This window comes from Rousettus aegyptiacus, unplaced genomic scaffold (assembly GCF_014176215.1).
Source record: "Rousettus aegyptiacus isolate mRouAeg1 unplaced genomic scaffold, mRouAeg1.p scaffold_m13_p_8, whole genome shotgun sequence".
Lineage (NCBI taxonomy): Eukaryota > Metazoa > Chordata > Mammalia > Chiroptera > Pteropodidae > Rousettus > Rousettus aegyptiacus.
In genome coordinates, this window is record NW_023416311.1 from 62,619,368 (window position 1) to 62,646,571 (window position 27,204).

The 27,204-nt window shown below is 31.3% G+C and overlaps 1 long non-coding RNA gene and 1 pseudogene across 1 annotated transcript in view; both read left to right on the forward strand.

The window, feature by feature from the left end:
- Positions 1-17,163, forward strand: part of LOC118606659 — a 144,772-nt gene extending 127,609 nt beyond the window's left edge. The window contains exons 3-4 of the long non-coding RNA XR_004952571.1: positions 6,884-7,019; positions 17,052-17,163. This is a non-coding gene — a long non-coding RNA (uncharacterized LOC118606659). The remainder of the gene's footprint in view (positions 1-6,883; positions 7,020-17,051) is intronic.
- A 1,002-nt stretch (positions 17,164-18,165) lies between these two features.
- LOC118607209 lies at positions 18,166-18,284 on the forward strand (annotated as a pseudogene).
- The last annotated feature ends 8,920 nt before the right edge of the window (positions 18,285-27,204 follow it).

Sequence of the window (27,204 nt, forward strand, 5' to 3'; positions counted from 1 at the left end):
TAAAGAACTCTATTAGATACTTATCCCTTTCTTCTAAGCCTTCATAATACAAATCACTATATTAAAAGTTATGAGAAGTCTTACAGTGAAGAAATCTGTTTACATCTTTAATATATTATCTCACAAAATGTTTGGCTAGAGAGCTCTGTTTTCCAAGTACCTGCTATCTGATCAAACAGTATATTGTAGAACACATCTTGAGAAATTCTTTGATGTAAAGAATAAATATGTTGGGGAAAATTGTATGCCAAGCTAACTGTTTTACTTAAGTCCTGTTTTAGATGAAATTATAAAGGTTATTGCTTCAATAACCTCTGAATGTATGTTTGATATCTTTAGGGTTTGAACCAGTAGTTTCTTATACCAAAGAGCGTCTACACTATAAAATATTTATAAATAATTGATTATTTAATAATTTTACATCTGAAGTAATGCATGTTTCCTTTCAAACACAAATGTTTGCAAAAATGTGTCAAGAACATTTTAAGAATATTATAAACTAGTTCTTATTTGCTTACATTAATTGATTTAGTCATTCAGTACATATAGTTTAGTCAACATGGTTAGCATGGAGAACAGATAATACTAAATGTAATAATGAATTGTAATTTACATTTATTGAATACTTACTATGTATTTCACATGTATTATCTCGATTCATCTGAATATGGCCCTATGAAGTGAAACTTATTCTTATTTTCTAGTTCAGGAAGCTAATACAAAGCAATTTGTCCAATATCACATCGCTGTTAAAATACATAGCTGACTTTTGAACCTTGGCAGTCTGGTTCCAGATTTTGTGCTCTTAACTCTAGTACGGAATAATATAAATAATATAAGTAATAAAGAAAGTCAGATTTCCCTCTCTACATTTAAAATCTAGTAAGACACCCATACTTACAAACAAATAAGGGAAAACAAGTGAATGATGACAGTAAAGGTGAAATGAGAAACACACAAAAAATGAACATATATGAGTTAATGGAAAAGTGAGAAGTTCAATGTTGAATAAAGAATTAATAATACAAGTGCTCTAGAAAGAAGTTAGCATGAAAATGTAATTAATAAATTGATAGGGTATACGTTGAAATCAAGGTAATCAAGTAAAGCAAGAAGATAACATAAACCAGGATAAATCCTGGATAATATTAGCAATTAACCTAATTAACTTCTGATATTAAGAAATAGTAGATATTCTTTTAACTAATATTCTCAATGAAGAGAAATCATTAATCCATTTATACCACTCATTTTATAATATGGATAAATTATATGGGGAGCTATTTATAAATAAAATCTATTTTAATAATTTTTAATGGATCTGGCATGCATTTTTATTTAATTCACTTTGACAAATGTAACTTGTAAAGAAAGGAAGTTTAATTTCCTATCAATATAAGACTTTATAATTTGATCCTCTTTGTTAATAATCAGATCAGATACAATGAAACTGTCATCTGTGAGTGGTCAGGGAGTAACTGCCAGAATGAAGAGAACTGCATTCTCAGGGCTCAAAACAGTAATACAGTTTCTGCATAAAATATTTTTATTGAGGTGCAAGTAGTTTAGAGAACATTGTTAATGCAAAGTCACATTGTACCATATAAGTTACATTCTTGGAACATTTTCTATTAACTTTATAAAAATAAAGTTTTAAAAATTAGTAAGTATTTGAAACTAAAATATGCTTTAAAAGTTAATTTTATTTTAACTCAATTTCTTTGTCTAGCTTACTGTTAGGTCCAACTACAAACTGGCATTTGTACATTTGAGCTTGTGTATTGGGGTGGCTGTGTATGTGTAAGACTAATCTGATGTGGCAGTTTTCTGACTCCATAACCTCCTGCATCTAGTCATCAACACAATTTCATGTCTTTGATTAACTACCTTTCCATTGCCTAAAATATAATATTGTCCATTCAATTTCAGTGCTTCAGACATTTTTTCTCTGCAATGTGTACCTCATATACTGAAAAATACCAGTATGTACATTTATTGAAAACTATGTCTGTTATTAACAGGCAGAACTAACACCACCACTGCATTTCTTTTTCATTGTTTCAGGAATAACTCGACCTTCCTCCATATACCAATTAGCTCCTTTTTAAATTATTATGTGCTAAATTACTCTGGCTTTTATGGATATTGCTTTTTATCCAATATTTATAGAATGTCACTAGATTGTTGAATTTTAAAATAGCATTCTAGTCTTATTTTTGTGATGTAGATTCTAAGTATCTAGTTTGCATTATACCCCGTCTTGTCACCCATTCTGTTACTACTTGCATTATTTATAGAGAGCCATGCTTTATTCAGATTTGAAGTTTATTTTTTTCAACTTAGCCAAATAAAAATCAATCTATGAACTTAATTAAGTAGTAATAATGATGAGAAAAATAATGTTCCAAAGCATGGTTGTATCAACAGTAGTAGTTCTTTGTACAGTTGCGTGAAAATCGAGTAAAGGATGTGTGAATCTAAACTCATGTTATGGTCAAGTTGTGGTTTTCCCAGGTAGTGTTCCTGACAGCTGTGAGCTTATATGAACCAGAAAAAAAGATACTTTGATAGAAATAAAGAGGACTACCATATCAGTATAGGATCAATCAGTTTCACCAATTCCTCTAATACATTGAAAATTAGTATTTAGAAAAGAAAATAAAAGCAGATATCCAAAAAGTAAGTTGTCACTGAGAGGCATTTTTGTTCAATGAAGAGCTCTCTTTAAATAATGTTTCCAGAGTGGCAAAAATAAAAATGAGACTACTAAATACTAATATTAAAATGTTAGTAGAAAATACATTCAGTGGTTTGTGATTACTGACTTGTTAAATTGTATAAATAATCTGTTTTGCAGTAAATTAGACTTTGGCAGGATGTCAAATTATCTTGTTCAGATATGTAATTGTACAAGTGAAAAGTTGAGGGCCAAAGAGATCAATGTATATAGATCAGTGCTATATGACAACAGCAGGTTTCATAACTCCTTGACCAGGAAAGGTTTTAGTATGCCATGCTGTTGCTTGTTTGTTTTTCCAGAGCCTTCGGCCTACTTAACATAACAAATATGTTTTTAAAACAGTTAAACCAAAGAGTAGATTCCACTGAATTGGGGAATTCGTTATTTTGCAAAAAACGTGGTGTAAAAGAAAAATTTCCCTTTCTCCGGAACATGGGAAATGGGTCAGAGAGGACGATGGAGAAAGGAGGGGCTGCTTTAGCAGCAGACCAAATTCATTCTGTGCTGAAGACTTAAAACACGCAAGAAATTTGCTGCAATAAACTCAGCACAAAATTTGGTTACAGAACCCTGTTGGACCCCAGGTTTTTTAAACCTTTTAGAAATCTACACTACTTCTGTATCATAAAATCTGTAGATATTGAGCATCTTTTTTGAAAGATTTAAAAAAATCATGGCGTTAGAAGCCTGTGCAAGACTACATTTCACAAGAGGTGGGTTTCTTACTGTGTAAGAAAAGACATCTTGCTGTGTGAGCCTCTTTATAGCAGCATTTCAATTTTAAAGCAATCTCTGCGCTTTGTTATTGTAGGATTTTCTTATTTCTCACAAATTACCTAATTTAAACCAGTCACTAATAGAATAATTCACTTGCCATGTAGGAATAAAATATAAGTATATGTTTTCATGCATGGTAGAAAGTAGTCATGTTTATTTTCAATGAGATTAAAGATAATATCTTGTGTAAAAGATTGCTAGAGTCTGAGAAAACTACAGTGACAGATCTTTATTTATTTTTAGAATGAAACTTGTCAAGCTTTAACAGTCTTCTATGAACTGAATTAATTTTTTATTCTGTAGTACCATTTTTTGCCAAAGCAATTGCTTGACATTACAAAAGACTTATTTATTTACAGAAATGTTTCCTCTATGTAAAAAAAGAGATTTTGTTTTTTTCTGAGAATATGTGAAGTTTCTGCATTATTTAAAAATCTGCCAAACTTTGGGAATTTGATTTGATTATATTTACAATTCTTTAATAATAAACAAATGCTCTTTATCAGAAAGAAGTAGGTATTTCAAAAAATGAAATACCTATTTATTTCATTCCGTAGGTATGGAATAAAAACATAACTTGCAACTTGGAATTGGAAGGTAAGGCAAGTACTATTGAATTCTGAAAGAAATTATGGTCAAATTACCATACAGGAATGAAATTACATGTAGATGTTGATTATTAATATAAAAAACAAAACATATTGTTTTATTACATAAAATATAATAATATAAAAATAAAAATATTCCTGTGATTTTTAATAACCAGAGTTGAGATAAACAATTTTATATAACTCATCTTTTTATAAATGTGTGACTTACCAACTATAATTAACCACCATCTTTGTGATATTAATTAAAATAAATGTTTACTAATAATATCCAGTATTATGTCAAAATGAAAACTTTGGAATAGAATAAATTTTTAATAAATTGAAAATTGCAATTTAAAAATAATATACAATATATTTTTAACTTAAAAGACAAATAGACATCGAGATACAAATTTTGGGAGCTAGATTATTAGCTCTCTTTTTTTGCATTTCCTCCATTCCTCCCACCATTTTCACAAAGCGAAAAAGACTCCTTAAAAAGAGCAGTCTATTTTTATAAAAATTCTCCATATTTCTTTGTACTGTACTTTTGTGTTTATGAAAAAAGGGAAGAATGAGATAATTGAAAAAGATTATAGTATATAATCACTGATAAAATAATATTGAATTAAGTAGATTAATTATTACTGTCGAAAAATCTCATAAAAATATTACAAGTACCTTTTAAAATATATTATTTTTTAAACCCGACCCTGACTGATCTCAGAAGCTAAGCAGGGTTGAGCCTGATTAGTACTTGGATGGGAGACCACCTAGGAAGACCAGGTGATGTAGATGTAAAAAATTATAAATAAATAAATAAATAAATAAATAAATAAATAAGAAGTTGTAAGCTGAGAAAGTCCTTGCAATCCGTGAGGTCAGCCAAGGGTTGCCTCACCTAAAAATAAATAAAATAAAATAAAATAAAATAATAAAATTTATTCTTTTTTACAACACGTAACAGAAAATTTTGATATGACTCAAAAATCTCAATTGTGAAAATCTTTGGAGTTTCCTTCATTGGTATTTAACTAAGTTATTTGCTTAATTAGCTTTATGACTATCTATGGCTGGGAAGATAATCATATTTTGCAATAACCGAGTTCCTACTTTGTCTAATATGTTGTATTAGATTCTGCTTGTGTAATATATATTTTGAATCAAAATAGTTCTGTGTACGATGTGGTACAACCGATTGGCATAATCATGTATATCTGTTTCTGTATCCCAAAAAGTAACATCTATTGCATTATTGGCTATGATGAATTACCATAACACAAATTATATTTGATTAATTAATGAAATTTAAAATACTCTTTAGGTTTAAATCATTATTTTTATTTTTATGATGTAATTTGTTATAGACCTTTCAAAGTGAACACCTCTATAGAATTATAGTTAGAAATTCTAGTTCTAAGTTCCATCACTGTGCAAATATATTGTTTTGGAAAATTCAAAGAAAAATTCCAGTCTATTTCTATTGCCAAGGCTTTCCCTTAATATTACCAAAGGTACCTTGAATCTTATTGGGTAGATGGGTAGGAAACAAATGACCACATGTTCTAGAAGACTTCTTCACTAAATAATTGTCAATGACTGTAATTTAGCCTGTCTACCAACGAGAGGATTTCATATGGTGGACAGTGCTCTGAAAGCACTCAAATACGTACTCAAACAGCTTAACATGATCTGGATCTCCTAATTTGTGTGTGGAGAGAATGACTCATACAGTGAATTTCTACTCATAGATACACATGATGACAGTTGTCTACAAAACAGGGCTGCTCTTCTCTGGATATTGCACATTGATAGTCCATAGTTTACCCTGTCAGGAAAAAAAGGAAAACTGAGGTAGGCATTGATTCTATAATCACAACATACTGACAAACGAGCCTATTTCTTTATTTAATTTTTTTTTTAATTAACAATCATACCAAAATATTATGTAAAAGGTGAACAATTCCTTGTCTACCACAGAAACAGTTCTACTATGACAACTATTAAGACCTGGATAAGAATACATAGGTCATGATAGTACAAAGGACATTGATATTTGTGGGAAGAAATTTAAGCTAATTAACTTGCTCCCACTTTTACCAGCTTTTAACAAAAATTTTTGTTCTACTTGAATAATTCTAATTTCATATAAACTTTATTTGCTTAGTTAATTACTTTTGCTTCTGAAGTTATTTCTCTAAAGAAATTACTAGCAGTTTGGAAAGCATGCTGTTCAGAATTGTTTTGACATATGGGTAGAAAAAAATGATGCTGAAAATATCAAACAAATGCCTTGGGTTTGTAGCATTCATTCTTAAACATCTGTTAATACAATTGGTATTGCAACAGAATACAAACTAATTCCTCACTTTTGAACCCCATTAGTTTTGAAACAAAATTTCTAACAAGTCAGATGAGCATTGGTTTCAATTCCTAAGGATTCTTTGCATAGACTCACTGATAGCCCATTCAGAACAAATAAACCTCACTCTTCAAAATTGTTTCCTGGATTTATCATTTCAAAAGCTTGCTGTCTGTCTTATACTTTAATTCAGCATTATAGTCTTGCTTTCTGACCGCCTGAAATGACAGCTTTTTAAAACCTTAAGTACTATTATTCCTTACACATTACTAAAGAACCAGTATTTCAGTTGAGCTCTTAGGAAAAGAACTATAATATATTTACTGACTTTTAACTCTTCTAAGTTGTTTTTGTCCTACTTTAGCTGCAGACTAAATGTTCTTACTTTTTTTTTTTTTTCTTCTTCTTACACAGGGTTTTAGCAGATTCACTTTACTTTTACTGAGAAAATATATGGAGCAGATTTCCAAGTTCTTTTATCTTCTCTGAAGCTGTACCAAAACCAGAGTATAACCTTTGGATTACTCCGTGACCCCAATATTCTCAGCAGGTATGTTCAAGGCTGGAGGTGCTGTGAAGTTAGTAGGCAGGACTGGAATGACAATGTCTCCCCTGCTGTCCTCATAGGGCAGCTGCTAGGAACACACTATTTCAATTTGTTGAGTAGGTCTCTGACAGATCATAAGGTGCTACTTAAAGCTTCTAGAGGCATTTCATTGTGATATTATGTTGCCAGAAGCAGAAAACCCATACTGCCATTTAAATAGTAATGATAAACATTGTCTTTGAGTTTAATTAAAAGACTGTCATAATATATTAGTAGAACAGTGCACTCATAAGGATACTCCTCTCAAAGTCCTAATTTATATACATGGTTATATAATTTAAAGGGACTTTGCTTTATTAGTAATGTCACAAGGCTCAGGATAATAATAAAATAAAATGTTCAATAATCTACGATACCATTTTCAATCTCAACCCTTATATCTAGTCCACATTTTCAGTTTTCAATTGTGAATTTAAGCAGTTCTCTAAAAGCAATTTAATAAAGATTAAAGTCATTCAAATAACACGAAATTCAATAGCATATATCATATTCAATGTTATATAATTGTAATCTCTGAGATATACTGAATTGTTTTGCTTTTAAATCTTATATTAGTTACTGAAAACATTTCTCACAGTGGCTTATGTTAACAACTGAAAATTGGTCACAGTACTTTTACTATCTGAAATGTTGTGTTTATTTGTTTATATGTTTCTCTGCTTTTTTAAAAATAAAGTCCATGAGATAGCTATTGGTTGTTCAGTGTTACATTCAGTGCCATTTCCAAACTTGGAAGAGTACGTAGAATATAATAAGTAACCAATAAAAACCTAAATACATATAATATTCATTGCACCGATATTCTATGAGGAGCTTAGATGATTTATAAGTAGGAATTTGGTTGTTTCTAAATTATTGTTCTTAGAAATATTGTTTTCATAGAATATATTGAATAATAAAAAGTTAAAAGTATTATGTACTTAATTTTTTTTCAAATATTGGCATATTTTCAGTAAAATGAAACATTTTCATCATGTCTAATAGTGTTTATTTATGTACAGAAATATCTCAACTTTAGTTTAACTTTATCAATTTAATTTTTAAAATTCCACTAACTTTTGTAGTACATCCTTAGGTTGCTCAATTTTAAGTTTCTCTAAATTTTTTAATACACATATGTATTTTTTTATGTAATTAACATGTAAAATTGGCATATATACATATGCATATACTTAGATAATCTGTTTTCATGTTGGACAAAATTCTATTAAATATTTGCTTCAACCTGTTATTGTACAGTTATCAAAATTATCATTTAACATGTGACATTTTATTGCATTTACTAAATAAGTTTGTAGTATAATTTTCTTTAAAATATACCCATATGTATGATTTCTGCAGAAGTAAAAGTATAATTGAAATAAAGGTATACATCAACTGTGCCTGCAAAAACAAATAAACTTGAATTGCAGTATCAAGTGATATGATTTGTAAATATGATGAGTAAATGTTCAATGTTATACAACTTTCTTTTGATTGCTGTTTCCTAGCTGTTCAAAAAACCATCCTGTTCTAGTTCTCTATGTAAACACTTACCTCCCACATAGTCACTGTGTTATTTTGTATTTCTGTCAGATTGGAGAGATGGTTATTTGTCTATTAGAAGAATTTGTTTACAATAACTTACATCAATAGTAGTCTGTAAGGAAAGCACATTGTTTCCTAAAAGTTAATTATGAGAAATTATCAGTACATTGTGATTTCCATTTTGCTAATTGACTAGGAGTACAAATATTTTTAAATCAGAGGGGAAAGAGTTGTGGCGCTAGGAAACAGGGGTAAATGGTTAAAGTAGTACAAATTAGTAGTTGACAGATGGTCACGGGGATGGGGAGCGCAGCATAAGGAATGTAGTTAGCATTAATATATTGGCTACGTATAAAACCAGAAGAGAGAAAGAACAATTAGGGAGATCGTTTAATAAAGTATATAAATGTCTAACAATGTATACTTGAAGCTAATTTAAAAAAAAAATTAGTGTTTAAATTTGTTTCTTAAAAGCATTTCTTTGTGATAGGTTTATGATAATTTTTTAAATAAAAATATAATAAAATCAATCTTTTAATTCAGATTTTTTTAAAAGTTAACATTTTAAAGAAGAATAAACATAAAAACAAGCATATAAATCTATAAGTTGAATAATTCCTAAAGTGCACATCTATAGTTTAGGTTGTTGTACACTCATATGCGTGTATGTGTGTATATCTGTGTGTGTGTGTATGTGGTATGTGTGTATATATATATATAGATATAGATATTAGAAAAATAGTTTCAAGTTTATCTTATTACAAAGTTGTAACAATTTTATTTTTAAGATCCCGTAATTGGCTTGTCTAAATAACAAATCCTGTGTTCCCTCTACCATGCTCCTCAACCCTATGACCATCTAACACTTATTGTTTTTTGATTTATTGATGATAGCCACTCTAACAGGTTTGAGGTTATATCTCATTGTGGTTTTAATTTGCATTTCTCTGATGGTTAGTGATGTTGAGCATCTTTTCATATGTCTATTGGCCATTGTATGTCCTTTTGGGAGAAATACATATTCTCAAGTCTTCTGCCTATTTTTTAATTAAATTGTTTGTTTGGAGTTGAGTCGTACGAGTTCTTTATAAATTTTGTATATTAACCCCTTATTAGATTTATCATCTCCTCTTTCATTAGGTTGTCTTATATTCAAGTCTTTAACCCAAATGAATTTATTCTTGTATGTGGTGTAAGAAGGTAGTCCAATTTAATTTTTTTTTGCATGTATTTGTCTAGGTTTCCCAGCACCATTTATCTATCTATCTATCTATCTATCTATCTATCTATCTATCTATCTATCTATCTATTAGGACAAAGGACAGTCTTTTATTTATTTTTATTTTTTAACTTTTTAAAAATTAAGTTTATTGGGGTAATATTGGTTAATACCATTATATAATTTTCAGTTGTACATTATAATGTGGCATCTGTGTATTCTATTGTTTGTTTACCACCTAAAGTCCAGTTTCCTTCAGCTACCATATATTTGATCTCCTTTATTCACTTCACCTTCCCCCTACCCCCATATTTGACCCCCTTTACTGCATCTATTTCCCCTCTCCTCCCCCACCTTACCATCTGGTAACTACTAGTTTAAAGTCCATGTCCATGAATTTCTATTTGTCCCATTCATGTAGATCTGTTTCTGTATCCCAAAAAGTGACATCTATTGCATCATTGGCTATGTTGAATTACCATAACACAAATTATATTTGATTAATTAATGAAATTTAAAATGCTCTTTAGATTTAAATCATTATTTTTATTTTTATGATGTAATTTGTTATAGACCTTTCAAAGTGAGCACCTCTATAGATTTATGGTTAGAAGAAGTTCTAGTTCAGAGTTCCATCACTGTGCAAATATATTGTTTGGAAAATTCAAAGATTAATTACAGTCTATTTCTATGATTTATTTTTGCTTTTATTTCTCTTGCCTTTGAGGTCAAATTCATAAAATCCCCTTTAAGTCCAAGGTTCTTGAGTTTCATTCCTATGTTTTCTTCTATGTATTTTATTGTTTCAGCCTTATATTCAGGTCCTTAATCAATTTTGAGTTAAATTTGTTGTGTGGTGATAAACAATAGTCTAGTTTCATTCTTTTGCAGGTTTCATTCTTTTCAGTTTTCCCAGTACCATTTATTGAAGAGGCTTTCCTTTCTCCACTGTATGTTATTGGCTTTTTTGTCAAAAATTATTTGTCCATATAAATATGGGTTTACTTCTGGACTCTTTATTCTATTTTACTGGTCCATGTGTCTGTTTTTTGCCAATACCATGCTGTTTTGATTAATGTTGCTTTGTAGTATAATTTGAAGTCAGACAGAGTGATGCTTCCAGCCTCGTTCTTTTTTCTCAGGATGGCTTTGGCAATTTGGGGTCTTTTGTGCTTCCATACAAATCTGATGATTTTTTGTTCTATTTCTTTAAAAAATGCTGATGGGATTTTGATGGGAATTACATTAACTCTGTATAATGCTTTAGGTAATATGGCCATTTTAACTATATTGATTCTTCCAATCCAATCCAAGAACACGGAATATCTTTCCATTTCTTTGTATCTTCTTCTATTTCTTTTAATAGGGTCTTGTAGTTTTCATTTTATAGATGCTTCACATATTTCATTAGATTTATTCCTAGGTATTTTATTCTTTTAGTTGCAATTACAAAATGAATTATTTTTTCCACTTCTTTTTCTGACATTTCATTATTAGAGTATAGGAAAGCTATGAATTTTTGAAGGTTGATTTTGTATCCAGAGACTACTGTATTTGCTTACTGTTTCTAGTAGTGTTCTTATGGAATCTTTAGGGTTTTTTATAGAGAGAGTCATGTCATCTGCAAACAGTAACAGTTTGATTTCTTTTTTTTTTTTTCTATTTGGATGCATTTTATATCTTTCTCTTGTCTGGTTGTACTTGATAGGATCGCCAATGTTATATTGAATAACAGTGATGATAGTGGACAGCCTTGCCTTGTTCCTGATTTTAGAAGGAAGGTTTTTAGTTTTTCACCATTAAATGTAATATTGGCTGAGAATTTGTCATACTGATTTTCTTAAGAGTTTTGATCATAAATGGGTGCTATATCATGTCGAAGGCTTTTTCTGCATCTATTAATATGATCGTATGATTCTTATTTTTTGTTTACGTGATGATCACATTAATCGATTTGTGTATGTCAAACCATTCCTGTGCCTCTGAGATGAAGCTCTCTTGATTGTGGTGTATAATCTTTTTAATATGTTGCTGCATTTGGTTCGCTAATATCTTATTTAGGATTTTTTGCATCCATGTTCATGAGCAATATAGGTCTGTAGTTTCCTTTTTTGTGTGTTATCCTTACCAGGTTTTCATATCAAAGTAATATTGGCCTCATAAAATAAGTTGGGAAGTATTGTCTCCTCTTAGGTTTTTGGAAGAGTTTGAGGAGAATAGATATTAAATCTTCTTTGAATGTTTGGTAGAATTCAGTGGTGAAGTCATCTGGTCCTGGACTTTTTTGCTAGGTTTTCGATGATTGTTTCAATTTCCATACTGACGATCAGTCTATTTAGATTTTCTAGTTCTTGATTCAATCTAGGAAAATTGTATTTTTCTACTTACTGGTCCATTTCTTCAGGTTATCAAATTTGGTGTTATATACTTTTTCATAGTATCCTTTCATGATCCTTTGTATTTTTGCAATGTCAGTTGTAATTTCGCCTCTTTCATCTCTGATTTTGTTTATTTGTGTCCTTTCTCTTTGTGCTTTAGTGAGTCTAGCCAGGGGTTTGTCAATTTATTAACCTTTTCAAAGAACCAGCTTGTTGCATTTATTTTTTCTATGTATTTTTGTTTTTAATTTCACTTATTTCTATTCTAATTTTTATTATTTATTTCCTTCTGCTGACTTTAGGCTTCATTTGTTCTTCCTTTTCTAGTTTTTTCAAATGAAACATCTATGTGTGTATGACACAAATGCTTCTGTAAACCCATTTGTATCATTGACTGAAATAACTTCATGCTGAATAATGCTCTAAATAACCATTAGCATGATACAAAGAAAAACATTTGGACTTTTAAGAGCCTGTGCTACTTTGCTGGAAGATGCTGGAAGAGCTCACTATACCTTATACAAGTGTTTGAATATTCACTTTAAAATATTTCTCAAAACAAAGGGATTTCACAGTGACATTTCTTTGACAGTGCTGACTGATAACATCACAGTGTTACATCTTATGAAGGTCTTCAAAGGCATTCAGCTCTAGTCAACAGAAGGAAGGGTGATTTCAATGAAGCATTAGGTTGTTTATTTGAGTTTGTTCTTGTTTTTGGAGATAGGCCTGTAATGATATGAACTTTCCTCTATGACTGCTTTTGTGGTGTCCCAAAAGTTTTGATATGTTGTACTATCATTCTCATTTGTTTCTATGTATCTCTTGATCTCTCTTTTTATTTATTCTCTGACCCAGTTATTCTTCAGTAGCGTGTTGTTTAATCTCCACGTATTTGTAGTTCTTCCTGGTTTCTTTTTGCACTTGATCTCTAGTTTCAAAGCATTACGATTAGAGAATATGGTTGGTATGATTTCAACCCTCTTATATTTGTTGAGGCTATCTCTGTGTCCCAGTATGTGGTCGAATCTTGAGAATGTTCCATGTGCACTAGAGAAGAATGTATAAGGAGCTGTTTGGGGACGGAAGGCTCTGTAAATGTCAATTATGTCCAGTTGGTCAAATGTGTCATTTAAGGATGTTATTTTCTTATTAATTTTCTGTTTGGATGATCTGTCCATATTTGACGATGGGGTATTTAGGTCCCCTACTATGATGGTGTTTTGGTCTGTTTCTCCCTTTAGTTCTGTTAGCAATTGCTTTACATATTTCAGGGCTCCCTGATTGGGAGCATAGATATTAATAAGTGTTATGTCTTCTTGGTGCATGAGTCCCTTTATTGTTATGAAGTGTCCTTCAGTATTTTTATTTACCTTTTTTATTTTGAAGTCTATTTCATCTGATAATAGTACCACTACTCCTGCTTTTCTCTGAATGCCATTTGCTTGAAATATCATTTTCCACCCTTTCACTTTGAGTTTATATTTGTCTTTGGAGCTCAGATGTGTCTCCTGCAGGCAGCATATGGTTGGGTTTTGTTTTTGGTCCATTCTACAACTCTGTGACTTTTTATTGGTGAGTTCAGTCCATTTATATTTAGGTTTATTACTGAGAAATAAGTTCTTCTTATAGTCATTTTATCTTTTGCTTTCTGGCAGCTGGGTATTTCCATTGCTTCCTTGTTTTTGTGTTCCTGTTTTCTTTATTTTGGTTGGCTTTTTTGGTTTTTGTCTCTGATTCTTTTTGTTTTATGTCCTATACTTCAGTTCTGAATCTTCTGTTGTGATTACCATTACGAATATGTAAAGGATACAATTGTCCATTTTCTTCTGCACGTGCCTTATCTTCATTCCCCTTTGCAAATTTGGATCTTCGAATCCTCCCCTTTTCAGTCATTGTTATCTCAGTTTGTCCCTATGTATGCTGAATGTTCATTACTATCTTGCTATAGCAATTCTCTTATTATTACTTAAGCTTATAATGCCCTGTTCTTAGTAAGAGTTGCATTTCTCTGCTTCTATTTGCCTGATAGTCACTTTACTCCTAATACTCTTAATAATGGGTTTGTTTGTGTGTTCGTTTGTTTGTTTGCCATTTTGTTTTATGTGAACTGACCCCTTTCAGTATTTCCTGTAGTGCAGGCCTCATAGTGGAGAGTTCCTTCAATTTGTGTATGTCTGGAAAGTCTTAATTTCTCCTCCATATCTAAAAGAGAGCTTAGCTGGATAAATTTTTCTAGGCTGGTAGTTCCTTTCACTTAATAGTTTAAATATTTGATTCCATTTCTTTCTGGCTTATAAGATTTGCACTGAGAAGTCTAAGGATAATCTAAAGGGCTTTCTTTTATAAGTTACTGTTTTCTTCTCCCTGGCTGCCTTGAGAATTCTGTCTTTGTTGTTGATTTTTGATGACTTTAATACAATGTGTCTTATTGAAGGCCTTTTGGGGTTGAGATAATTGGGTATTCTGTTGACTTTTTGAATTCCAACTTCTAGCTCATTCCTTAGAAATGGGTAATTCTCGTCACTTATTTGTCCGAAAATGCTTTCTAGTCTCTGGTCCTTTTCCTTGCCTTTGATAATGCCCATTATTCTTACGTTTTCTCTCCTGATGGTATCAGCTAGTTCTTTCATTATTTTTCATTCTTCAGTTTCTCTCTTCCTTCTGATTTATTTCTAGATTTCTGTCTTCGATATCACTGCTTCTTTCCTCCATCTGGATGACTATATTTCTCACGCTTGCTATTTTATTTGTCAAATCTTGCAGTGTGTTCTTCATCTCCAGAAGTTCTATTTGTTTCTTTTTGAGGGGTTGTCTCCTTGCTCTGTTCATCTAGGTTCTTTTTCGATTCCTGAAATTGTTGATATGGCTCGTTTCCGAAGTTTTTTCAGAAGTACTATCCTGAATTCTCTGTCATTTAAGACACATATTTCTATGTCTGTAAGCTTATTTTCTGGAGATTTTTTTCTTTCTTTCTGAGATGCCTAGTCACCTTGGTTGTTTATGGTGTTTAATGGACTATTTTTCCACATGGGCGTTAATGGAAATGTATTCTGCTGTTTCTCTAGAAAGATTTGTTATATAGAAGTCTCTCTTTAGCCTGTTGCAAAGAAGGTACTTTTCTTTTGGTTTCTAGTAGGTGGCATCTAAGCCTCTTGGATCCATGCTTTATATAAAGCCTTAAAAATACCTTTTTATTTTCTTATAGATATTTAAGAATACTCACTACTCTCAGTTTCAGTCCCTGTCAGTGTCAGCGACAGTTCGGTAGTGTTTGCTCAGATTCCGCTGGGGCTTAGCAGTGAATGGTCTCAGAAGGTTTGGGGGAGTGGCCTTCTGGGTTGGGTGTTGAGGGCTTTGACTCAGCCTCAGTTTTTCAACCATGCCCAGTAAAATTCAACTGCTGTTTCTCTGCTGTCTTCTCCTCTGTTTTCTGCACTGATGACTGGGCACTGCCACCAGCTGCTTGGAACTCACAATTCCCAGGCAGGGCTGTTCAGGGAACTCACCACACCTTCTTCTCTCCCCCTCCCCCTACGACGATAAAATTTTCTAGATTTATATGATGGAATTTCACTCAGCAATTAAAAAAAAAACTACCAAAATACACAAAACAAAGACGAATCTCAGTAATCTTATGTTGAATAAGATAAATCAGACATATAATAATTAACAATGTATGATTTTATTCATATTTAAATAGAAAACTTTAGAATTGATTTCTGGTGATAGAAATCATAATGCTAATTTTCTAGGGGGATTGGGTACTAAGTGGAGTGAGCACCAGGAAACTCTCTGGAGTGATGGAAATATTCTACATCTTAATTAGGCTGTTGATGTGTGTATGCATTCATTAAATCTTATTGAATTGTAGAAGTAAAATGTATATTTTACTGTTTAAATATTACCTATGTAAAATTATGTAGGTTGCTTTCACCTATGAAGTAAAATGAGTAGAGTGATTTCACTCCATATAGGACTAGACTTTTATATAGTATTTGGCATAGCCGTATGAGTACTTCTGCCATACTTTTCATACTGTTCTGTAATACATGTTGGCAGCAAAGTAGATTCTTACTCAAGAACCAACTGCTTACCTAGCTATATTAAAATTAATTTTGGATTTAAATGTGTATCATACATTCTAAGAATGCTAGAATACTATTGTTTTTACTTTTTTATTTTTTGCCCCAATCTTTTTTTTCTTGATAGAAAGTGAACAGATCAGTGTTACAGCACAAGAGCTCTAAGATCATTTAATTAGTTGTGGGACCTTAAAAAAATGTTCTTGCACTCATTCATTTATTCATCCATTCAGTTATGCATCAAGCATATGAGTTACCACAATGTTCCTGGCCACGTTTAGGCACCATGAATATATTAATTAATACACAAGTTAAGAACCGTATCAGTATGGCATCAGTTTTTATTTGAATGAAATAAGAGAAACAAGGGATGAAATAGCTGGATTTTAGGTTTCTTAGTGGAGATCTGAGATAACTGATTTATAGCAGACCTTTTCATCATTGTTAATGCCTCTGCGAAGACTAGATGAAATAATACATATAAAATATTTGAAACTTATAAAAGCAAGACACGAACAGTTATGTATCATTAAGTAAACCGCTTTAATGTAACAAGCTTAAGGTGGCATGTAGTGGGTTTAAAACAATGATAGTTTAAAAAAATGATATTTTTAAGTGCATACCGAAGTTTATTTGTCCTACTATATAAGCAGAGATAATATCACCATATATATTTATTAAATGAGGCGCTCTCTGTATGCTACTATTAGTCAGTGTTGTATCCCTTTATCTACTTGGTCTGAATAATTTCCTTATACATTCATAGGTTAGCTGACAGCAAAAAGAAGAAGCAAAGACAGCTACAGAAGAAATTCTGACTATTCTGTAAGTTGTCAATCAAATACATTCATTATTTACTAATCCAGGTTTCTGTATACATGGAGTATATAAATATATATCGTATATTTGTTTTGTGCTTTTCATACAATTAGCATATAATATTTATGTCATATATTTCATATAGATGGATAATTAGCATGAGTAGCAACTAAAATAATCCTTTAAACAATAAATTTAAATGGTATTACCTTTGTGGGGGGAAAAACGTGAAAGAATGGGATCTTGCCATATCTTTAAATCTTGAGATCTATTAAAAAATGGAGTTCAGAACTTATAGTATAAGGAGATCTCAGGCTCCATTTGCAAGGCTGTCATTTCCTCATTATGAGCCTACTTTGTATTGTGACATACAGACCATAAATAAAACATTTTTTATAAATGTAAAACAAACAGCAATATAGAGGAAGTACAGAATGGTTAGGAAAACCACTTAATAACTCATCCTTAATTTTTCTCAGAGAAGGAAAAATATTTATCATTAGGAATTTGTATTACCAATGTGTTTTACATTAGAATATAAATCATAGGGATAAATCAGTGCCATAGTGCACAGTATCAAAGTTGATTCAAATTTTCATTAAACTTCATAATGCTGTAAATGACAACATGGGGTACACTGAAAATTATTGCTCATGATTCTATATTTTAAAGGGAGAAATAAATCTATGTGTTTATAAAATGCTCTTAAGTCATCCAGAAATCTTGGAATAAAATATGATATAACAAATTTATATTTCTCTTAAAAGAAATAATTTAGTAAAGATCTTGCTATTTTGCCTAGGTTTATACAAAACAAAGGCAATATTTGACAATTGCCTAGTTTTAAAATACTTCTTTTGGAGCTAAATTGCCCAATTTGACATAATATGCAGGTAAACTTTACCTCATACTTACTATCTTTATTCTGTTATATAAATACAGATAAAGTGTATTCTCATTGATTAGCCATATTTCACCTTTTATAACTTAAGTGTGACCAGACTATGAGTTACACGAGTAAAAATTAGATTCAACAATATTACCTCTAGAAAATATCTTTCACCTACGGCCATGCCTCCCTGAACATGCCTGATCTCGTCTGATCTCAGAAGCTAAGCGGAGTTGGGCCTGGTTAGTACTTTGATGGAAGACCACCCAGGAATACCAGATGCTGTAGGCATTTAAAAAAAAAAAAAAAATATATATATATATATATATCTTTCATCATCTATAATTTTTCAACACCTTATATTTCTCTATACCCACTCACCATAATTGTTCCTTAAATAATTTGGGTTATTTAATATCTATTTATCTTTTAAAATATTAAACTCTGTAAATATAAGGATTGTATATATCTTGTTACCAATGTATTTTAAATATCTGAAAGAGTGATTGGCACTGAATAAGCATAAACATATAGTATTGAGTGATGGATTGTTAACTTAATTAGCATGTACTCTATTTTTGGAATTCTATTCCATTAGATTGGGAGAGAAGGCTAAATCAGATATCTGCTCTCTGCACTGCTGACATCACATAAGAGGACATAATGACTTGATGAGAAGGGGTCAATATTATCTTTAAAGATTTCATGATTTAAAAGCTTGTGAAATGGTAGGAAAGAGGTAGAGCTATCTTAAGGAAAGGGAAAATTCTTAGGTATTTGGGACAAAATGGGTAATGAAATGGCAGTCCAAATTATGGCTTAATGACCAGAGATTACTTCTAAATGCAAATTTAGAGAATTCACTACAATTCCAAGTAGTCGTTTATTGGAAGAGAGGGGTTCTAATCCTGAAAATTCTGTCAGACAGAGAAGGTAATAGTAGGAAACTCTGAAAATGAGTTAGGAAGGAGTGAAATAAGAACCCATAAATTAGCACAATGCTACAGTGGAGGAGGCAGAATGGGGATGTGAAAATATCCTAAATTCCAGGTAGTAAGGTCACCTGGCACTATCTTTAAAGTTTGTCTGTTTTCCTCATGGTGCATTTTTACAGTTCTGGTGTTTGCTTTATTTTATACTTGTTTGTTTGTATTTTTATAATTCATCCTTCATGCTAAATAATGGAACATTTGTAAAATTCTTGGATTCAAGAAGAGGAAGGCCGATTTACTAATACTTGGGTGTTCAATCTTTTTTTTTTTTTGTAGTCAAACTGAATTAGGGATAGTAAGGTGGTGTTAGGGGTGATGAGTTATTACTCAGTTTTCTGTGCTAGGTCTTGAAGTCTCTACCTTTCTATGAGGTAATCTCACATAATCATTACCATGCAAATGCTCTTGAAAGTAGAATGACTTGGTTTTCCTAAATTTCTTGTCACTACTCTCTTTTCTCTTTTGCACTTTACTACATGGATCTGCCTCTGGATGTTGCTATTTTTACTAAAATGTTAAGTCCCCCATCCAACTTTTACCTCCTTCTGGATCTGAAGACCATTATTCCTTTAATAATTATCTGAAGACGGTTGTATCATTTTAGTCTCTCACTCCATTAAATAACCTTAGAATATTTTATAGTTCGGTGCCTCCTACAGGTATAACAACTGGGGTTCAAAATTATCCTATACCTAGGCATGGAAAACCTTCAAGTTCTGGTCATTGATTCCCTTGGCCTTCATACTTTGTTTTGTCTTTTTTCTATTGCCAACTCATCATTTGAACCTCACCTTATTTTGATTGAATACATTTTATATGTTAAGAAGGATTACTTTTTCAGTATTTTTTATAAAATGCTTGTATTCATAAAGCACATGATATATTCATCTTCCCTCAACAGTTTCATTTTGGTAACTGAATTACTTATTATTCCCCTGTCAGTTAAAAAATATATATTGGTGTGTCTATGTAGAAAATGTCTGATTATGTTTTTTCAGTGTTTAGCTTTCAGAGAGCTATAGCAAATTTGGTATTAATATTTCAGTGGTAAGCAGATGAGACTGGCTCTGGGTATGACAGTAGTCACTGAATCCTGCAGAATATTTGGCTTGTGTTACTGAGAGCTTTATAAAAATGTTATATATTTGTTTTTATTTTCTAATCGATCTTCTGTTATCTGAGAGAAAAATGCTCCCAGTGTAGTTCTGAGTCTCCAATGTTGAGCTCATTCAGCTCATTAAATTTAGATTCAAAAACCCTTGCCCTAAATATACTGTCATAGTTATATTATTATTCATAATTACCTAAAATAACTTTAACTCACATTAATAAAAATTTAAAAATTATTACTCTTTGTATAATAAAATTAATTATACCTAAGAGAGCTTTTCATGATACAGCTTTTTCTGCCATCAGAATATTTTCAATAATCTATCAATATTTATTTTTTACTAATAACTTACTACTAAATCTCTGTTAAAATCTGAATGATTTTGTTGAAATTCAGCAGAACCAGCAGATACTTTCTTTTATGGTCAATGTTTATTAAAAATCAAATTTTTGCTGTTGTGGTTTTTGAAACCAATTGTATGTGCAAAGATTCTAATAGGCTTGCTTATGAAGGGCCTTTGCACTAGGTTTAGGTTGCCAAGGAAAGAAGTTGAAAACATGATCATTGTCCCAGCTGTAACCAAGTAGTCCAGAGAATCAAGATTAAAGGGGAATAACATATTTTGAGTAGACTCTGCTATGCAAAGAATCCTAGTGAGGTCAGTAAGATATATTAGCAGAAATCTAGGAAGAGCTACAGAGCTGAGTAGCTCTCCTTGAAATAACAACAGATATTGGCCAATCAGACCATTCACAATAAATGAGCATGTATGTTATGGAAATTAAAACCACAATGAGGTACCACTTCATACCCACAGAAATGCTATAATCAAAAAGACAATAACAAATGTTGGTGAGGATGTGGAGGAACCTGAATTTGCATGAATTATTGTGGAGATAAGAGGAGGTAAGATGTGGTAGCCATTTGAAATAGAATTAAATATTGTATTAACCATAATAGCTTGCTCTTGACAGAGTGGTCTGGAGATTATAGCCTAGCAAAGGCAAGAATCCTTGTAAGATGGACATGTAATAAGAGTTAGGTTTTATATATGTGGAAAATGAAGCAGTGGCAAGGAAACCGAAGCAAAATCCTGACCACTTGGCATGACTAAAAAAGTAGATAAGAAGAAACGTATATCTCTGTGTTCCACAGGTGCCAGTATTCATTCAGACTCAGAAAGAGCTCAATATGCTAAGACAAACCCATGCAAAGATCTAGAGGACTAAATCTGACTATATTGCTTGCTTTGTTTTATAATTAGTTGAATGCCATGAGAGACTGAGCATGCTTGTGAATGGCATGGTGACTACAGATGAGAGGCACTGATACTTGGTTCCTAAAAAGGATAATAGAATTTAAAATAACTAGATTTTTTTTTTTAAGCAACGTGCACTGGTGATGCAAATAAATTGCTCTCTATTGATTCATATCTGCAAAATAAATGGATATCTAGATGAATTTAAGTATGGCCCACATTTCTAGCATATAACATGATGGAGAACCAAAACCTCTAAGCTCGTTACTTAGATACAGATATGTTTTTAGTTTATTTGAAATTTCCTTCCTTCCTTCCTTCCTTCCTTCCTTCCTTCCTTCCTTCCTTCCTTCCTTCCTTCCTTCCTTCCTCCCTCCCTCCCTCCCTCCCTCCCTCCCTCCCTCCCTCCCTTCCTTCCTTCCTTCCTTCCTTTATTCTAAAAATTCTCCATTAATTGCAGAAATTTCGAGTTAATCATTTTCTGCAATCATAACTGGTTAATATTCTCTATTTTGTATATTATTATGTTTTCCCCTTCATTTGCAATCCCCAGTTCCCTTTTTCTCCTGTAATTCCCTAGGCATTTCTTCCCAGTATTTTGCATGTTATCCCTGCATAAATGTTAAAAACATATAAACCAGGAAAAATTTGAGGGCTCCAACCTAAGGGAAACCTACCTACTGATGAGGACAAATGACTTATTTGAACTGTGTTGTGTAATCATTGAGAATGATTGCAGGTTCCAGTTACTCCTCACCTTTGCCAGCATTCAATACTATCAGCGATTTAAATTTTTTTATTATAGTGTGTAGCGCTATCTCACTGTAGTTTTAATTTGCATTTGCTCTATGTCTATTGATGCTGAGCATCTTTTCGTATGCTTGGTAACTAGCTTTATATCTTTAGTAAACTGTTTGTTAAAATCATTATCATTTTTAAAATCAAATTTAAAGTGGTCATTTTACATTTATTTATTTTTTATTACATTTTAAGACTTCTTTGTATATTCTCAAGAGCAATTCTTTGTCTTAAATAGGTGAACCAATATTACTTACTTCCAATCTGTGGATTTCCTTTTCTTTACTTACCACTGTCTATCAAAAGTTATTTTGTTATAGTCTGATTTACAAATTCTTTCTTTTATGTTTTTGCTTTGTCCTACTCAAGACATCTTTACTTATACCAAAGTCACAAAGATTTTCTCCTAGAATCTTTTATTTTCTTATAGAAATTTTTATAGTTTTACCTTTTAAGTTTAGGTCTATAATTAATTTAAATTTAATTTTTATTCATGGTGGAAGATAAAGATCAAAGTTCTTTTGTAAAAAAGAAAAATATGATTTTGCAGTTGTTCCAGCATCTTGACATCATTATCAATCATAAATTGGCCATATATGTGTAAGTGTACCTTCAGTCTCTATTACAGGTTACTGTCCTGTATGTACACATCTTTATGTCAACTGTTGTTATTACTGTGTTTTTCTAGTAAGTTTTGAAATCAGGTAATGTAAGTCTTTCACTTTGTTTCCCCCATACCCTGCACCCCCACAAAAATGTTTTGGCTTTTTGGGTTCTTTGCATATTATTGTAAAATTTAAAGCTAGCTTTTTTTCTCCAGTAGGTAAACTTTATTTTAATTGTTTTTTTTTAACTTCTCAATTACAGTTGATTTATGATATATTAGTTTTGGGTGTACAACATAATGATTAGACATATATACCACTAACAGAGTGATCATCCCAATAAATCTGGTACCCATCTGACACTGTATATATTTAAATATTATTGACTATATTCCCTAAGCTATACTTTACATCCCCATGACTATTTTGTAACTATCAATTTTTACCTCTGAATCCTCTCCCCGCTTTACCCATCTCACCAACCTTTCATCTAGCAACCATCAAAATGTTCTCTGTATCTATTAGTATGTTTTGTTTTGTAGGTTTGTTTATTTCGTTCTCTAGATTCGACATGTAAGTGAAATCATGACATTTGTCTTTCTCTGTCTGACTTACTCCACTCAGCACAATACTCTCTATAGGTTCATCCACATTTTTTCAGATGGCAAGACTTTATTCTTTTTTTATCGCTGAATAATATTTCATTGTATATATGTATCACTTCTTTATCCATTCATCCACTGACAGACACCCAGCTTGCCTGCATATTTTAGCTGTTTCAGATCATGCTACAATGAACATAAGGATTCAAAAGCTTGCTTTCAATTTTTACAAAATTCTTTTTTTGGATTTTGTTTGGGATTACATTTAATCTATTAATTAGTTTGGGGAAAAGTTTCACTTTAACGGTATCCTGCATATTCCAATCAAACACATGATAGATCTTGCCATTTATATAAGTCCTCTTTAATTTATCTTAGCAATGTTTTGTAGCTGTGAGTGTAAAAGTTCTTGTATATATTTTGCTGAATTTATCACTTTTGTGTTTTGGGATGCCATTTTAAATGACATTATTTATTTATTTATTTTTTAAATTCAGTGTTCTATTGCTAGCATATAAAAATGTAATTAATTTTTTGATGAATTGTGTCACTGAACTCCTGAATTCTAGAAGTTGTTTTGTGTCTACTTATGATATTCTATGTGCATAATTGCATCATTTGGAAAAAATGACAATTATTGTATTTGTTTCCAAAATGCATGCATTTCATTTTATTTTCTTGCCTTATTACACTTTCTAGAGTCTCCAGAACAATTTTAAGTAGAGGTAGAGTTAGTGAATATCTTCTTTTTTTTTTTTTTTTAATGATATTAAAGGAAAAGCACTTAGTCTTTCACCACTAATAATGACATTAGCTGTAGGGTTTTTTGTTTGTTTGTTTGTTTGTTTTATATTTCTTTTCACAATACCTTTTATCAGATTGAAGATGTTTCCCTCTCTTCCTAGTGTTCTTACTGTTTTTTTAATCATAAAAAGATGATGAATATCATTTAATACATTTCTTTTGAATACATTGAGATGGCCGTATTGGTTTCAGATTTCGATGTTACTATTTATCCCAACAAATATAAATAAAACTAAATAAAATAAAATTAATTCCATATTAAGCTAGACATAATGTAGACAAAATTTAGTGTACAAAAAATTTAGATCTTAAAAACAAAGAGAAATAAAAGTTTGTATGCAGAGAAAGAAGAGATTATTCATTGGGAATTCACAAACAGGACATATCTTAACAGTAAATGTGTAAAGAGAACCAAATGTAAAGATAGCTTCAAAATCCCAGAGAAAATAACTGCCAATTTACCCCTTATAGATAAGAAAACATTATTTATGGTCAAGATTAAAATACGTAATAAAAACTAACCAAGCCTAACCAAAACAAAATTCTAAAGCATGTCCCAGGAAAAAGGAAAATGGAAAGTGAACCCTAAAATAGTATTGATATGTGAGATAATTGACAAGCAAGAACAGTAAACTGGAATGAATATCAACTCAGTAAAACACTATCATAATTGTGTATAACCGTTAAAGTAAAAAAGCAAACAAGATAAACTTTAACATAGGACAGGAATAAGCACAGTTTGCAGAGGCACTTAGGATTATTGCAATTTTCAGAAAGAGGAAAGTGGTTGTAATTATGTTTGAACCTGCTTGAATAAGCATTTAAAATTTTTGACAACACAATTGATAGAAATAGGATATTTAGCTTTCAAACTAGAAGAGGAAAAGGGTGAAATAAGATATTCATCAATTCAAAACATACAAAAAAGGAGAAAAATAGAAGTATAGCAAAAATTTAGAAAAAATAGAAAAAGGAAAGCAGGTGAAATAGAAAGTATGAATTAAAAGTCTAATAAATCTAATTTTAAAAGTAATTTAAATGAATAAAACAGAAAAAAATAATTGAAATTACCTATATTTTGTTTTAAAAGAGACATATAAAATGAAGATAAGCATAAGGACAGTAAAAAAAAATTATGAAAAATATACCAGTCAAATATAACAGTAAAGCAATTCAGTGCTATAGAGTGAAGATGAGGACAAGAGCAAAACAAAACAAATAAATAAAAACAGGGTTTCTAATAAATGGTGAAGAAAAGACTCAACATCACATATTTAAAGTATGTCTTTGTTATCGTATACTGCTTTTAAGTCCTGCAGAGTATTTCATAGAATATATCCACAAAAACTTACTAATCATTTCCTTGAAAGTTGGAGTTCTCCATATTAAAGGCTCCCACCATGAAAATGAGCATATCCATGTTTTCTTATACACCAAGGAAAGAGATTTTCTGAGGATGAATGTCCAGGAATGGATTTCTGGAACATTAATATATGCTATCAAATTTCACCAAATTCTGTAACTTTTTTTTTTATTTAGAATGTAGCCAATTTATAATTCTACTGTGAGCCAATGAAGTTTCCCAGATTTCCGACATTGCTATTACCCTTTAATTTTTGCCAAGAAGATCATGTGAAAATATTACCCTCATTATTGCATTAATCTGAATTTCCATTACTATGAATTTATTAGTAGTTTTATTTTATTCTGAACTTTATAGTATAGTTAAACTTCTCATCATATTAATATTCTTTGCGCAATGTTATATTATTTTCCTATCCCATTAGTTGTTTTTCAAAAGTTTCTCCTAAATTCCTCATGCTAATCCCCTGTTGATTGTAGATGTAAATATCTAAGACCAGGCTGTCACCCCATCTGTTAACTTTGTTTATGTGCTTCATTGCATAGAAATTCATGAATTTTAAGATTTATACTTTGTATATCTTTGATTTGAAAAATTTAGAGCATTTTCTTTACTCCAAATTTGCAAAGAGGACTTTTTCTACTCACACAAAGAGAAACAATAGACTGCCCTTTACTTAATTCCTCAGTCAGTATCCATAGCTTTATAAAGGCAGCATTTTCATATCTTTCATTGTTTCAGGTATTCTTTTCACACAAACCACTCCCTAAATGCAATAGTCAGGTGTCACCGCAATCTGAACAGTCCCTGCCTTATGCTTTGATTTTAATGGTTAATCGCAGGGAAAATTTACCTTGGAAAAAAATGGACTGCTGCTCATGGAATATCCCCCATTGACATGTGTTACTTTTTGTCACTGAAGTGGAGTTTATCTGTGAAGTTAGTGTATGCATAAATCAATGCCATAGACGTGAAAAAGAGAATAACAAAAGCTTGTTGCCTCCAGTATCATTCAGATGACACTGAAGTTTATATTTTCAGTAGTAACTTGGTTATGATATTCCGTTCTGTTATCTTCAAATGCTTATTTCCATTGTGGATTTTAGAGAATACTGCTTAATGAAAGCAGTATGGAATTGATAGTAAGAAAGATGTGTGTTCAAATACTGATTCTGCTACTTACTGAGTAATCCTGGGGTATGGAGGCCAGTTACTTGACTTCTTTAATTCTCAGCTCCCCCATATATAAAGCAGAGATAATAATATTGATAATAATTTGTAAGAAAAATAATTACCAGTTATAGTGACTTAGGTGTTTTTGTTAAGCCTTTAACATGCAACAGTGTAATCAGTCATTACAGTAATATAATGAAGCAAGTCATGAGTCACTTTTCGGGAAAGTAAAGTTTTAGGGAGACTAAATCACTTTCCACCCAATACTTGCTATTGCAATAAGCAGTGAAGGAATGATTCATACTTAACTTCTGCCTAACTATAAAGTTCATGGTTTTAAAAACTGTGTTACACGGTTACTAATTTTTGATAGCAGATGCTTCACAACCACCTAACAAAATATTCCTAAAAACTTCTCCCACCCTCCACTGTCTCTTAGTACCTTAATCCCTATCAATTATTGTTAAAATGGTGTTATATTTATATAACCGCACAAGCTTGAAAA